Below are 14,536 nucleotides of genomic sequence, written 5' to 3'. Positions count from 1 at the left end.
AATAAAACATATATACAGTCATATATACATTAGGCTAACATACTCAACTGGTGCTTCTAACTAAGCCTACCCCAGTGTGCCTGACCTAAGCCTAACACGTGAAAGGGGAGTAAGTAAGTAGCTTTAAGTTAAGTTGGTTTTGCCAAGGTTTGTTTCAAGAATTCTCGTCTAAGGGTTTAGTCAACACCATACCTCTGAATAGAATGATGGAGGATTGGTATCTCCTTCAGGGGTCTCTCTCGATATCCCAGTCACCCGCGAGGGTAGACCGGAAACGCCGGAGCTGGATTTCTCTGCACGAGAAAGGCAGCGGGTCTCTGCAGCGCGTCGAGGAAGGAGGGGGGACAGCGTCCGCGGGCAGCTGGAATCTGCTGGATGTCTTCGCAGAGGACGGCTGTTCAGCTCCTTAAGCGTACTGCACCATAGTTCGCGCTTTAGCAGCGATAATGGTATCAGCAGCTTCACCACCACAGGGACAGCAGGCTGCAGCGACAGAGTGCTAGATTTACCAACACGGGGTCTTGCAGGCAGCTGGCATCAGCAACAGTAGCTCGCTTTGCTTAAGGCAACGTTGGTAATATTTATACCTGACAGGTGCCGGGTTTGACGCAAGTTTGCTGGACATAAGACGTCAATTAAAGATGTCACTAGGAAGTGATAGTTATCAGTTGCTCATTAGAGTTCCATTACTAATCAAAACATAGCAAGCAGGGATTTCCAGGTTTGCTGAGTTTTTATCTTGTTGAAGAACTCGGAGTGTTATCTAGGAATATCAGATAGTGACTACTGCTCTGTCATTGCACTAATTGGTCGCAAAGGAAGTGGCAGAGAGAACTATGCTGGAATGTGGCTCTGTTCGTGTGAGGCCAGAGATGACTTTTCTGAAAATCGCACTTGAACGGTTATGCCAATATAGGGAATAAATGGATTTATACCCAAATAGGGGCATAAGGTCACAGTATCGATCAGGAACCTAGATAAACACGCAACACCCACTCCACGGGTTAATGTCCATCAAAATTACTAAAACTAAAGCAATTAGATGCATGTGTAACATTGCCCACCCCAAAATACATAAATGCATTCGAAATAGGCGTACTTGAAATACATGAAATTTAGGTACTGTACGTTTTTTTAAAGCATAGTAATCATTCAAAAAATTGTTGCATATGAAATCAATGAACGATTATGCAAAAGGAATTACACATGAAGTATCTCTGACAGAAGAAAGGCGAGATAAATCATCACATAAAAATGCATTGTAATAACATGTGTGCTAGAGGCTGGTGTAATATTGTTATGTCTCTAGATGTGTTTAGAAATAGAAGTGTGAAGCTTCTGTTCTCTAAGAATAGTTTTTACGTTAAGCAAAGAATTGTTCGTGCCAAAAAAGGGTCAATATTAAAAATTGTCCAATTCAAAGAATTATTGCTTGAACGGGGAAAAATAGATTTCCAAAGCTCTTGGCAGTTTTTGTTGATCAAAACTGAAGGCCGAATTCAGAGTTCATGGGAACGCTGTGTGTCGGAAAAGTTTCTCAAAAGTTATTGTTTCTGTACGGGTGAGAACATCGCATCAGACAGGCTCTCAAAGAATTGGTCTACAAATTCAGGTGATAGTTCAACCAAATTAGATAGCGCTGTAACTTGGCAGGTGTGAGAATGATTGCTGTCATCGAAGGCAGGACCAGCAATGCTCACAGAACGTTGTACCTGGATGATGTTGCTTTTGTCACTCGCTCCACTGTTACCACTTGGCTGTAGTACAGGAGTCTCCACGAATGCCGTCATCAGGATTGGTAGCCGCTGGGGACAACACAATGCGTGAGCCGTTATTGGACTGAGCAAAGTATCGACGTCCATTGGTACTGCTGATGGAAGTGAAAGACAGATGTCCAACACGCATTCATCGCCGCAAAGCATACACCGTAGCACAGGTAAAATGCAATTTTGCCATATCGGTCTGAATGAAAGGAACCAGGTCATGTTTAGATCTCTCAGCCTGGCCAATCCAAGGACGTTAGTTATCCTGTCCCGGTAGCGCATTGCTAGGATTGTCTCTTCCATTCCCATGGGAGCTATGTCTGAGCCGAGGCTTGCCATAACGAAGCAGGAGGGTCAAAAATAGAATCCCTGCGACGAGTCCCAAAAATAATGGTATGCCGCCAAAAATGGAGTGCACAAAATTAGGAAAGATTCCCAAAATTGCCTGGAAGGGTGTTAGCAGTTCCGTAAAGACTGTCTTAAATATGCCTGGGATGCTTGTTGCACTAGACATGTTAAGGAGTTGGCTGAACATTTCTACGAAATGCACGGGGCAATTTGTTGATAAAAGGTCATGAACTTCAGTAGCTGTCCTTGCAACTAGAAGATCATACGTCTCTTTAGATGACGTTATAGGCACTGTTGTCTGTAAAAGTACAGATTTCATTTTGCTTAATGTATCAATTCGTATAGAATAGAGATTCAGACGAGGCCAGATGGGAGTCACTATGTCTGGAGGCCCACTCGGAAACAATGCTTGCATACAGCATTTGACCATGGATGTTACTTCTACTAGATAACTTTTCCCTGGCACGAGGCCACAACATCTGTGATCCGTTCTAAGAATGTAACTCCCGTTCGAAAGTTGCATAAAGAAGGGCTCTATCTGAGTTGCAGGTGTGACTAGCTGGTGGCATGAAAGGTTGTTTGAATTTCCATCACATGCTCCGTGTAAATTAATACCCTGACACAAAAGTATACCGCTTAGTGAATGTTTACAGTTCTCACCACTAAGAAATACATTTTTGTCACTGTCACTATAGCAAGAATGAGTGTATGGTAATTTCCATTCGGATTTTACATATCCTTTACCCAATTGTTCATACTGGCCAGCAGGTATGTACTCAAGGCACTTTTTAAATCGGAAAGTTGTTATCGGAATTGTGATAATTCCGTGTATTATCCATTCAATGACAGGACTCTCTGACATTGTCAATGGTAATCTCTCGAGTTTTTCGATGCTCAGGATTGTATAGTCTGCTCCTTTCTGTGCCAAACTGATCTGTTTATCAGTAAGGTTAAAACTGGAAAATAATGACGTCGTGTTGATTAAACGCCAAGGCACATAGCCTGAACGAAGATTTTGCAGCGTCCAGCCTAATTCTATAATAGAGCGTAATTGAGACTGGCCATGTTGTAACATTAGCAAATCTCTGTCTATCACATCAAAGGCAGAGGATACAATATTGTCCAACGAATATATTCTGGAAGACAGAGTCATTAACCCATTGTCTACCACAGAAAGTGATTTCTCCAAATTAATACGATCAATTTCTCGTATTTTTTCAGCAGTTTCAATTTGCTTTACTTTCCAAGCCTCGTTGTAAGCAGCATAGATACTGGTCACTATGAAACGCTTTTGACGCTGTTTGCGTGGTCCAAGAATGAAATCGCGCAAATCAGCACCATCTTTTAGTAAAGACAAGTGTTGCTTAATTTCAGCCAGTGTGGATGTTTTTAGCCATTCAAGGCAGAGTTTCCCTACACTGTATGTTGTTATAATCCCTGGATGTTGTCTCTGGGAATATCTAGGGTCTAATCTGGTCATTTTTAACCCCTGTGTTTTATTCAGGAATCTATCTTGACAGCTATTTGTGTCTGTAGGCCAGATTAACCACTTTTTCCAATCAGGATGTGTTCTGTTGAAATGTAAAATGTGTGACACGTCTAACTCAATATCAGCGGTTGCATTTTCTGGTATTGGCTTCGGTATAGACGGTGTTTTAAGGTCTTTGATCTTAGCTAGGCCAAGACAAGATGTTTGGTGTATTGTGTCATTTAAAAATAACATTTGTTCTGGTATCATGCAGGTTCTAAATAGTGCTTCAATGCCTTGCACCTGCCAATCTTTTTTACCCCAAATTGTTTTCGTTTCAATATTATTTTTCCAATAATCAAAACCAAATGTCATCATTTTGTCATAAAATGCTTCTGAATATATCAATTTAGAATTTGTCAGCATTGTTTTCATTCCTGTTTTATCTAACAGTTTGTAATAAAACGTTTCTGCATCACTGGTGTTAAACCCTGAGAAGTATTTAAATTTCTCAAAAAATGCTTTAGAACTGCTTTTAGGTGGTGTAGAACAATGTTCCCATTGATTATACATAAAAACATTTCTAGGCTGTGCAGATTTATGCAAGTAATGATCCCCATAGTGGGTGTAACAGAATAACTGCTCATAACTAGATGAACCTTGTAAATAATCATGATCTGTGAATCTAGCTGACATTACTAAATCAGACATCATGTCATTAATACTGTTAAAGTCCCAATCATCAGAGAATGTACTTGGTGTCACAAAGTCACTTAAGGAAACCTTTAGTTGATGAGGATACTTCAGGATTTCGACCGGACCATATATCTCATAGTCTGTTTTCTCCCATACTACCCCACCAGGTATTGGAATTGCTGTGACATTTACTGTTGACAGTTCTCTTTTCTTCACGTGGGATGATCTGTGTGGTTTCAGGACTAGGTTGATGTTCTGACTTGCTGTGTCCATTGTAATATATTTTCCTTCAATGAATTTTCCCAAACACAGTACCATGATGAGCCAAAGCAGGAGGAAAAATACACCTAGACCGAACCAGAACTCTAGCCAAGGGGAAATTAGGTAGATTTCCTTCAGTTGATGAAAGAGTTCCGTTGCTTTTTCTTTAAAAGTCTTTTTAGTTTCTGGCATCACTTCGGGATCGTTTTGATCTTCAGAGAAGTTGTCGAAGTTGATGAAATAACCAGAGGCAGTTCTGTCAATTGATGGGATTGTTCTTTCAATCTGTCTCTCAGTAGCACTTTCTGATGCCACATCATTGTAGACTGGTGTTGTTTCTTGACGAACTGTTTCTATCTGTGTTTCAAGAGGCACAAGTTCCATGGCATTATTGCATAGTCCTTCATTGTGCACTGCAGGCTGATCGAATGTGATGAGTCTTTCAGTTTGAACCTCTTGGATTGTTGCAAATTTGGGTATTCTGTTGTTTCTTGGGAGTCCACTGGGCCTACTGTTGATTATAGGCCACATGCTTGTGGTTTTACCAGATCGATAGACACAACTCTGTTCTCCTTTTTACCAGCAAGGGGCGGTAGCACAACTGATCTTGTTCCGGTGACTGCTAAGACAGGTACTGCTTTTCTGTAAGAAGGCCCAAATTCCTTCTTAACCGCGATCTTTTCTCTGACTAGATCCCCAATCTTTGGAATCCAGACAGGCCTTGCTGGGGCTGTTGCGGGTGGTGCCTCGTCAGTGGTACTTGGCTGTTGCTTTAACTTTATGTTGCTTAATGATTTTCTTGTTTCATTCAGTTCCTGTAAAACAGCCAAACGATCCTTTACATCAAAGTGCGTTGTTTCTTCTTGTACCACTGACATCTGACTATCGAGGTCCTGAACTCGCATTCTAATTCCGAACAATAGTTCGTATGGGCTGAAACCTTTTAGAGAATTTCTTGGCATGTTGTTAAGACTAGTCTGGACACTTATTAAATGTTTGACCCACCCAGCGCCTGAACCTAATACCTTCGCTGTTATAGATTGCTTTATGTCACGGTTTTTTCTTTCTACCACACTGTTCCCTTCGGGGTGCGACGGACAAGAATACCGCAACCCAATTCCCATGCTAGCCATGGCCTCCTTATAGGCTCGAGAGCTGAAAGCAGGACCCTGGTCAGAATGGAACGTGGTAATTGCGTATGTGCCGATAAAGACTCGCAAATCTTTTATAACCGTTCTAGCGTCAGCCGAGCGCTGGGGCCACATCCATATGAACCTCGTACAGGAATCCACTGCTACCATGATATATCTATAGTTACCGTCCCTTTGTAGGGGACCACAGTGGTCCAGGTAAACGCATGCAAATGGTTTATCCGAGATGAGAAGGGGTGTCTGCGCTGGTCGTTTTACTGTTGATACTTTTATCCTTTGGCATATGTCGCATTCTAATACATACTTTTTAGTTTGTATTCTCAAGCGAGGCCACCAATATCTCTGTTTTAATAGTGATATTGTTGCGGAAACGCCAGCGTGCGCAGAAGCAAGCCCTTCGTGTGCCGCTTTGATTAGTCCTAGTCTGTGTTCCCTGTTTGGAATTACTCTATCCCCCACTCCAGGGATTCGAGCAAAAGGAACATTATTTGTATCCGTTAAGTACAAGTACTTTTCAGGAAAGCCTTTTGGGAGTGTTTTCTTATCATTTTTTACTGACGCACTGACAGCTTGTAGAATATCGCTGTCTATTTTTGTTTGTGACCGAGTTATCGCAGCTACGGAAGCCGTTTGCACAGCTGCCTTCGCGGCTTCATCAGCCAATGAATTCCCTGCAACGTGAACGCCATCACGTTGATGAATCAGTGTATGTATCACGTGAGTCTTTTGTAGTTCTTTCTGTAAAAGAACTACCTGTTCCCAAAGCATTTTATGCTTTATTGTGCCACCTTTTGCATCTTTGAAACCATTTTCCACCCAATTCTGCAAGTATTCCTTATAAGATTGTACGCAATAAAAAGAATCGCACACTATTAGTGTGGGGAATTCGCGATCGGTATTTTCTAGCGCCATCTTAAATGCTACTAATTCAGCTCGTTGAGCCGAGCAATCTCCTAGAGATTGTGTTTTAGTGACCAATGGTCTAAATTTTCCTTTGTGCCAGCGACCTTTAACAATCGCGCACGCAGCACTGTAAGCTTGCTTACCCCCAACTGCGGGTTGTGCTGATCCGTCAGTATATATAATACTTCCGTATTCTTCGAGAGGCAGGATTTCAATTGGCAGAGGACATTCATATTCATATTGTAAAAATTCCTGTGTTTTTAAGTTAGGATCAAATTCGTAAACTACGTCTGTTGCAGCAAGAGAATTAACCCACTGAATCCATCTCGGATGCAAAGCTTTAGCATTAGGAATGCTTGCTTTAGTTACCGCTTCTAAAGCCGGTATTGGTGTTACGATTATTATTCGTTTACCTTGTGCTAGGGGCCTTTCTTTCGCTACAGCAGTCTGAACCGCAGTTAGAATTTTCTCAGTTGAACTGAATTTTATTTCAGCCTTTGTGTACAAATGTGATTTGTAAGCTATTGGTACCTTTTCTCCCTCATTAGAGGTTAGGTACGTGAATCCGCATCTTCCTGGGATGACTCGGATTACAAGATCACGTGTGTTGTCACGTGTATCTAATTTAGTTTTTGCTAACATGTCTGTTTGCAGTGATCTCAAAATTTCTGTGTGTTTTTGAGTCCAATTGATTTGTTTAAAATCAGGTTTAATTAGTTCGTAGAGTGGTTTAACCCTCTCTGCGTAATTTAGTATGTAAGTTCTTCCGAAATTCAGGAAACCTAGAATGGATTGTAAATTCTTCAGCGTTTTTGGAGCTTGGAGTACAGCGCACTTCTCTAAGAAGTTGTCCGCTAGGCTTTTCCCTTCACTTGATAATTCGTACCCTAAAAATAGTACTGTCAGATGGGCAATTCGGGACTTTTTAAAGTTGAATTTGTAACCCTCTGCTGCAAACCCAAGTATAATGGTGTTCACTCTTTTCAAGTGAGTATCCAAGTCGTCGTCTGTGAGATAAATATCATCTACGTAAGACAATGCTTCATCATCATAGATTTGTAGTAACTCTGTTACCCTTGCTGAGAATAGTCCTGGGCTGTTCTTGAACCCCTGTGGGAGTCGACAGAATTTTTTCTGCGACCCAAATGCGGAGAAAGCGGTCAAATATCTGCTTTCTGGAGCAATGTTTTGACAAAAGAAACCATTAGAAATGTCTAATGTCGTTTTATATTTTTTCCTAACTATGTTATTCATTAGGGCTGCACTATGCGAGTTTTGTACTGCAAAGGTTTTGCAACATGTATTAAGGTGTCTGTAGTCCAAAACTAGACGATATGAATTGTCTGGCTTGGAGACAGGAAACAAAGGATTGTTCATTTGAGAGGTGCATGTTTCAATCACCCCCTGGTACTCAAGTTGATCTAAGATCTCCCTGACTTGTTTTTTAGCTTCTTGCTTTATGGGATACTGCCGTTGGGCAGTTGGTTCACTTTTTAGTTGGATTTTGTGAGGAGGTGAATCCTCATCCCATCCTACATGATTTTTATATAATGCAGGTGCCTGGGCCACTGCCCATTTCCTTGCATATGTATATTTTTGTGAATCGGAATGTGATTCGAGAAGGCAGGCATAATCACTTCTTCGCCACGAGGGCACTCCCTGACAAACTCTGGGGGCCAATCTTTTTCAGCTAACAGAATATCATAGCCTTTTGAGAGCTTATCCCAAAATAGACCCTTAATTTTCCTAGTCTTATCACCCTCTATACGCAATGTTATTTCGTATATTTTATGGGGCTCGCTAAGTCTGGCGTCGGCAGTTTCAACCTGAATGAATTCATCCGTGTCCACTGTCTCCAGATGACTCATCAAGATCTTGCGCGCTATACTGATTTCTGCTGCACTGTCCAACATTGTCAATGCCCACTCCCCGTTTTTCAACTGTGTCCTCAGTATTCTCGGCATGGTTGATTACTCTAATACTGGCTACCTTCTTTTTCTGAAATTGAGATTTCTTATTTTGAGCAGGTTCCTTGTCTTTGGACTTGGTGTGCTCTCCTGGGTCTGACCGTCCTCTTCTTTCCGAATTCTGTGGAAGAGATCGAGAGGGACGTGTATCAATACTTTGATATCTATCAGGTTTTTTCAGATTATCCCTATTTCTAAGGTTATATCTTTTCTCAGAGGGCTCCCTCTGGGGAGACTGGCGTTCTCGAGTCGGAGTTCTTTCCCTCCGTCGAGGAGACCTTCCTCTGGACTGGAAAACTTTTTCCTTGGGAGTGGATTGTTTATTTCCATCCCAGTTCTTTTTAGGAGTATTTAAATTATTTTTAATAAATAATTTTTCAGGATTTTCGAGCAGTTGGGGCTTTACTGGTTTCCCACCCAAGCTGTCTCTACCTAATTCTTCATAGCATTTTTCTATGATTTTGGCAAGCTTAACAGGATATTTTATATCTGTTTCCTTCAACTTCTGGCGAATCGCCACAGATGCTGCTTCTCCTCTTATATTGGCTAATAATATAGCCGTGACCTGCTTGAAGTCTTTCAGTAATTTCATACCTAGATTTAAAGCGGGCTCTGGACCGAATTCATTTTGAATCTGTTTTAGCACTTCTGGTATTACCGCCATAGACGGAACACCGTGTGTTTTTGTGTAAATGGAAGCAAAGACTGTACCCCAAGTGTCACAGTCCTCCACGTGTGGTGCGATTCCCATAGGAAGGCAGATGGTCAAGATTTTGTGTTTCTCAATAGGGGTAGTATCAGGAAATACTGCCTCTATTTGAGTGATTTTCTATGCTAACCAGAAAGGAATTTGTTCCCGTTTTACGGGTGTTTTACCAAGACATGACTGTATGTTCTGTGGTGTAATTTTATTTGTGTTCCCCTGATGAGGGGTCAGCTGTGGTGTATTAACAGCTGGTTGGACTGTTGCAGTCCGCATTACATATTGGACTAATTGCCTATGTATTTTTATTAATGTGTTTAGCTGTACTAACAGCTCTTCTCTAGACATTTTTACAATGTCAGGATGTGGTGTGTAGCTGGCTAGAACCGGCCACGTGGCTCCTGGTCTACCTAGTGGACCGAGCCTGGTAATGTGATCAGTATGTTTTAGGGCGCCATTAAACCAGAGCAGGTGCTCTTGAAATTTAAGTGGAATTTCAATCTCCTCGAAAGGAGCGTACTCTTCCGGAGGTTTCTCTATTTTGTAATAGTGAAACTCTTTTGTTCTAGCGTTTACCGCTGGAAAGTTTATCCATGAATAGAATACCTCTGTCTGCCGATACTCGTGAGCCTCTATCACGAAAATTACTGTACCACCTTGAGGTGTCAGTCCGTTTTCTATAAGTTTTAAAGTTATAGATCTTCTTAAGTGGACCGGGATGTCGATAGCATCCGGGTCTGTGTGTTCGGGACCTTGCTGAGTCGCATCTGCTGCGGCCCCAGAGGTTCCGTTTTCTGGCATTGTAAAAATGCAAGGTTTGCAGAGTAGGTCTCCAAGGAGACAAAGATTAGGTGCACAATATTTTGGAACACTGTATCCTTCAACGTTGAATAAACCAGAGCTTTACATAGGAATCTCTTCCTACTGAGTTCGGGCGGATTTTAACCTTTCACCCACTCCAGACGTCTATTGGAGTATTTACGGGAGAAAGGGGTGTGAAATATGCACGACTGAGTTACTCTAAAAGTCTTGCGTTAGTTTATCGCCTTACCAAACGTTAGGGCGCCATGTAATGTAGTTCCTAGTTTCCCACTAGGCCCTGCGCATTGGAATAACATAAACAGTAGTATCGACGTGGAACTGCGGATATTCCAGGCCTCCACTGACTATGCTAAACTTAATTGGGTTGTGTTACCAACTAGCTCAGAGGTCACTGGAAACTTTCTTCTCTGCATAGGAAGTGATCAGCTTCCTTGGCACAGACAAGAAGGGATTCAGCTTTCCAACAACCGTGCAACATGACAACTTTGCTCCTCAGATCAAGAGTCAATCTCTAGGGTCGTGTGAAACAATAGACATGTATTTCACTCAGTCAGTCTAGTGCAGTTTACTTTCACGAGATGTAGAGAATAGAGAGACGGGCGTTTGTCAATAAAAGGTTAACATTTATTGAACAGTCTTTCTTCTCGTACAAGAGAAATGTATTGCCACAATTGCAATAATTGTTATTATAAAAAGTACGTACAGTAAGATAAGTATTGCGAAATAGAACTGTAAAAGCATTGATATGGTTTCTTAGCCATACAATGGTTTAAAAGTAATAAAACATATATACAGTCATATATACATTAGGCTAACATACTCAACTGGTGCTTCTAACTAAGCCTACCCCAGTGTGCCTGACCTAAGCCTAACACGTGAAAGGGGAGTAAGTAAGTAGCTTTAAGTTAAGTTGGTTTTGCCAAGGTTTGTTTCAAGAATTCTCGTCTAAGGGTTTAGTCAACACCATACCTCTGAATAGAATGATGGAGGATTGGTATCTCCTTCAGGGGTCTCTCTCGATATCCCAGTCACCCGCGAGGGTAGACCGGAAACGCCGGAGCTGGATTTCTCTGCACGAGAAAGGCAGCGGGTCTCTTCAGCGCGTCGAGGAAGGAGGGGGGACAGCGTCCGCGGGCAGCTGGAATCTGCTGGATGTCTTCGCAGAGGACGGCTGTTCAGCTCCTTAAGCGTACTGCACCATAGTTCGCGCTTTAGCAGCGATAATGGTATCAGCAGCTTCACCACCACAGGGACAGCAGGCTGCAGCGACAGAGTGCTAGATTTACCAACACGGGGTCTTGCAGGCAGCTGGCATCAGCAACAGTAGCTCGCTTTGCTTAAGGCAACGTTGGTAATATTTATACCTGACAGGTGCCGGGTTTGACGCAAGTTTGCTGGACATAAGACGTCAATTAAAGATGTCACTAGGAAGTGATAGTTATCAGTTGCTCATTAGAGTTCCATTACTAATCAAAACATAGCAAGCGGGGATTTCCAGGTTTGCTGAGTTTTTATCTTGTTGAAGAACTCGGAGTGTTATCTAGGAATATCAGATAGTGACTACTGCTCTGTCATTGCACTAATTGGTCGCAAAGGAAGTGGCAGAGAGAACTATGCTGGAATGTGGCTCTGTTCGTGTGAGGCCAGAGATGACTTTTCTGAAAATCGCACTTGAACGGTTATGCCAATATAGGGAATAAATGGATTTATAGCCGAATAGGGGCATAAGGTCACAGTATCGATCAGGAACCTAGATAAACACGCAACAGGCTAAAGACTTGGCTTTAAAAAATGGCAAAAGATTTTGTCAGTTCTAACTTGGCATGGATGGCACTGGGCTTATCCTGTTTTTAAAAACTTTGCTAGATGAACATTTGAGGTGAGCAGATTTAGAGTGTCACTGGTGTAGAAGGTTGACTATATAAAGGGGCATGGTCCATATTAGGGAGCAACTCTCCGCCTAAACTTAGGAACTATGCAGAGTTCCCTGCTTCCTATTTTGCATAATTTATTAAACACTCTAAGCTTGAAAGGGTAGTATATATATATATATATATATATATATATATATATATATATATATATATATATATATATATATATATATATATATATATATATATATATATATATATATATATATATATATATCCTACTGGCGGTCGCCAGTAGGTAGTTATAGTTAGGATCTACTTTCCATAGGAAATCCGCAACATTCTATTGGGAATAACTTTGGCGCCGGTGGGCGAATTTTCGCGAATTTCTCAAAGTAGGTGGCCCGCTCCGCTCCGCTCCTTCCCTGAAAATGTGGGCGGGATTCGTCAAGCGGGGGCTGAGATAAAAGGGGGGTCCCAAAACTTGTTTTCTCCATGGTAATTTCCATAGGGTGGTCGAACTCCCATTTAGCCCGAACAGCTGAATGGATTTCCACCAAACTTGGCAAAATTGTAGGGACTGGTAGCCCGATGTGCCTTTGCTATGTCTCAAGATATATGCTCCAGTGGTTTTTACGAAAATTAACTTTGAAAAAATATATATTGGGCTACATTGGGCTATATATGTGTTGTAGCCCAATGTAGCCCAATGTATCCCAATGTAGCCCAAAGATGGCCACCAGAGACAAAAAAAAACAAATGTAGCCCAAATATCAGCCAGATGTAGCCCAACTATAGCCCAATGACAGAATGTGCCAGAGTGTTCTAAAGAACAACTAGAGCGCTAACAGTCTTACTTATGACAAAAGTATGGCACACATGAAGTCATCTTGATTGGAATAAAGTGTTAACACTTAAAACATTTAATTTGCAAAGGAACAAAATGAGGGCGTTCATTTTGCCATAGAAATTATGATTAGTGCTGAAGAAAGAAAAATTAGGGCACATTTTGAGTGACTTTTCAAATCCTCTTATATTTCATTAAAAAAATTCTGACAGTCATCTATTATACTTTATTTTCATTTCTTCTTCTTCTCTATTACAATGTATTTGCTACTGTTATTAGATATATTTACAGCTCTGTTTTTCAATTGTACTGATATTATGATATTTAGATCTTAATAGATTTAGGCTTCCACACTTAGACTGATGACATTGTCTTCTTTCACATTATATACATATAGCTTTCTTATCCTCTTATTTCGATTTTATATTGTATAGTATAGATATTGTCTGATTTGTCACGATCCATGGCCTCCTGACTTTCAATGCGATGTTTTACTGATGGTGCTCTTCAGTTAATGAATGTCTGAATAACTTTATTTCATAATATATCATATATTTATTCTCTTTTTCATAACGTATTGGAATAAGATGTTTATGTCATTTGGTATTTATTTCATGGATGGATTGAGATATTGTTATATTTATATATGAATATGCCTTTAAATATGAAATGCTAATAAAAAATTATAACACAAAAAAACCTATTAAATTCACTGAAAAAAAACATAGGTTTCACAGCAGTTATAGTTAGCTGGAAATTTTACTGAAATAAAACCACTGAAATTCCCACGTTATAGTTAGTTGGATTAACTATAACTTGCGCGCCTGCAATGCACTGCTGATGACGTCACATATTACATCACTCATGACATGGTCAGTGACATCACTGATGACATCACTGATGACACCATCCTTGTGACAGACTGACAGACCTCCTTTGGGTGTAATGTAACCCTTGAAACACATATTCAAAAACAGAAACTAACATTTTTAAATAAATTGAGATACCCATACCAGTTACAACAACCAATTCAGTAATTCCTCCATCTATATACACATCCTCTCATTCAGAAACAGTTCTATATAGTCACTCATACATATACTCACTCATCATATGTAGTGATACACATTTACATCCTGTTACACACCGACAGTCATCCAAATGTTACTCACACACATACTCACCCATGCAAATAAACTATTGAACATCCATTTATTTGCATATACAGCTATACACACACTAGTACATTACTTCTAAGGAAACTTACACATACTTACTCTCTTAAACAATCACTTATAGAAACACATACTTATTTAAACAGGAACTCTTTCAATCTCTCACTCTCACATATACTCACCTATATACATCAATGCTCACATATACTAGATTAAAACATATGTAGTTACTCATAAAAACACTAGTGAGGCCGGCATTCACTCACTAACACACACATATTCACACTCATCCACCCATACAGTCCTGCACATATGCTGTCTTAAAAACACATACAAACAGTGAGCCAGTCACCAACCCATGCAGCCACTTATACACAAAGTGAAACACTGATACATATATTTAAAATATTTCAAAATTACTCGCTAATATATGTATTCACTAAGATACACTTTATAAGCCAGTTAACCAATCAATATTTTATTAAAAATAAACATCCATTTACACACTTATTTAAACATTTATTCGTCCATCGACCTTTACAAATACATATATAAAAC

At 40.5% G+C, this 14,536-nt stretch overlaps 1 protein-coding gene across 1 annotated transcript in view; it reads right to left on the bottom strand.

The window, feature by feature from the left end:
• Positions 1-14,536, bottom strand: part of LOC147683931 (transient receptor potential cation channel subfamily V member 6-like) — a 176,561-nt gene that overhangs the window by 82,358 nt on the left and 79,667 nt on the right. The window lies entirely within an intron of this gene.

This window comes from Lissotriton vulgaris, chromosome 11, assembly GCF_964263255.1.
Source record: "Lissotriton vulgaris chromosome 11, aLisVul1.2, whole genome shotgun sequence".
Classification (NCBI taxonomy): Eukaryota; Metazoa; Chordata; class Amphibia; order Caudata; family Salamandridae; genus Lissotriton; species Lissotriton vulgaris.
This window is presented reverse-complemented; position numbering and strand designations above follow the sequence as displayed.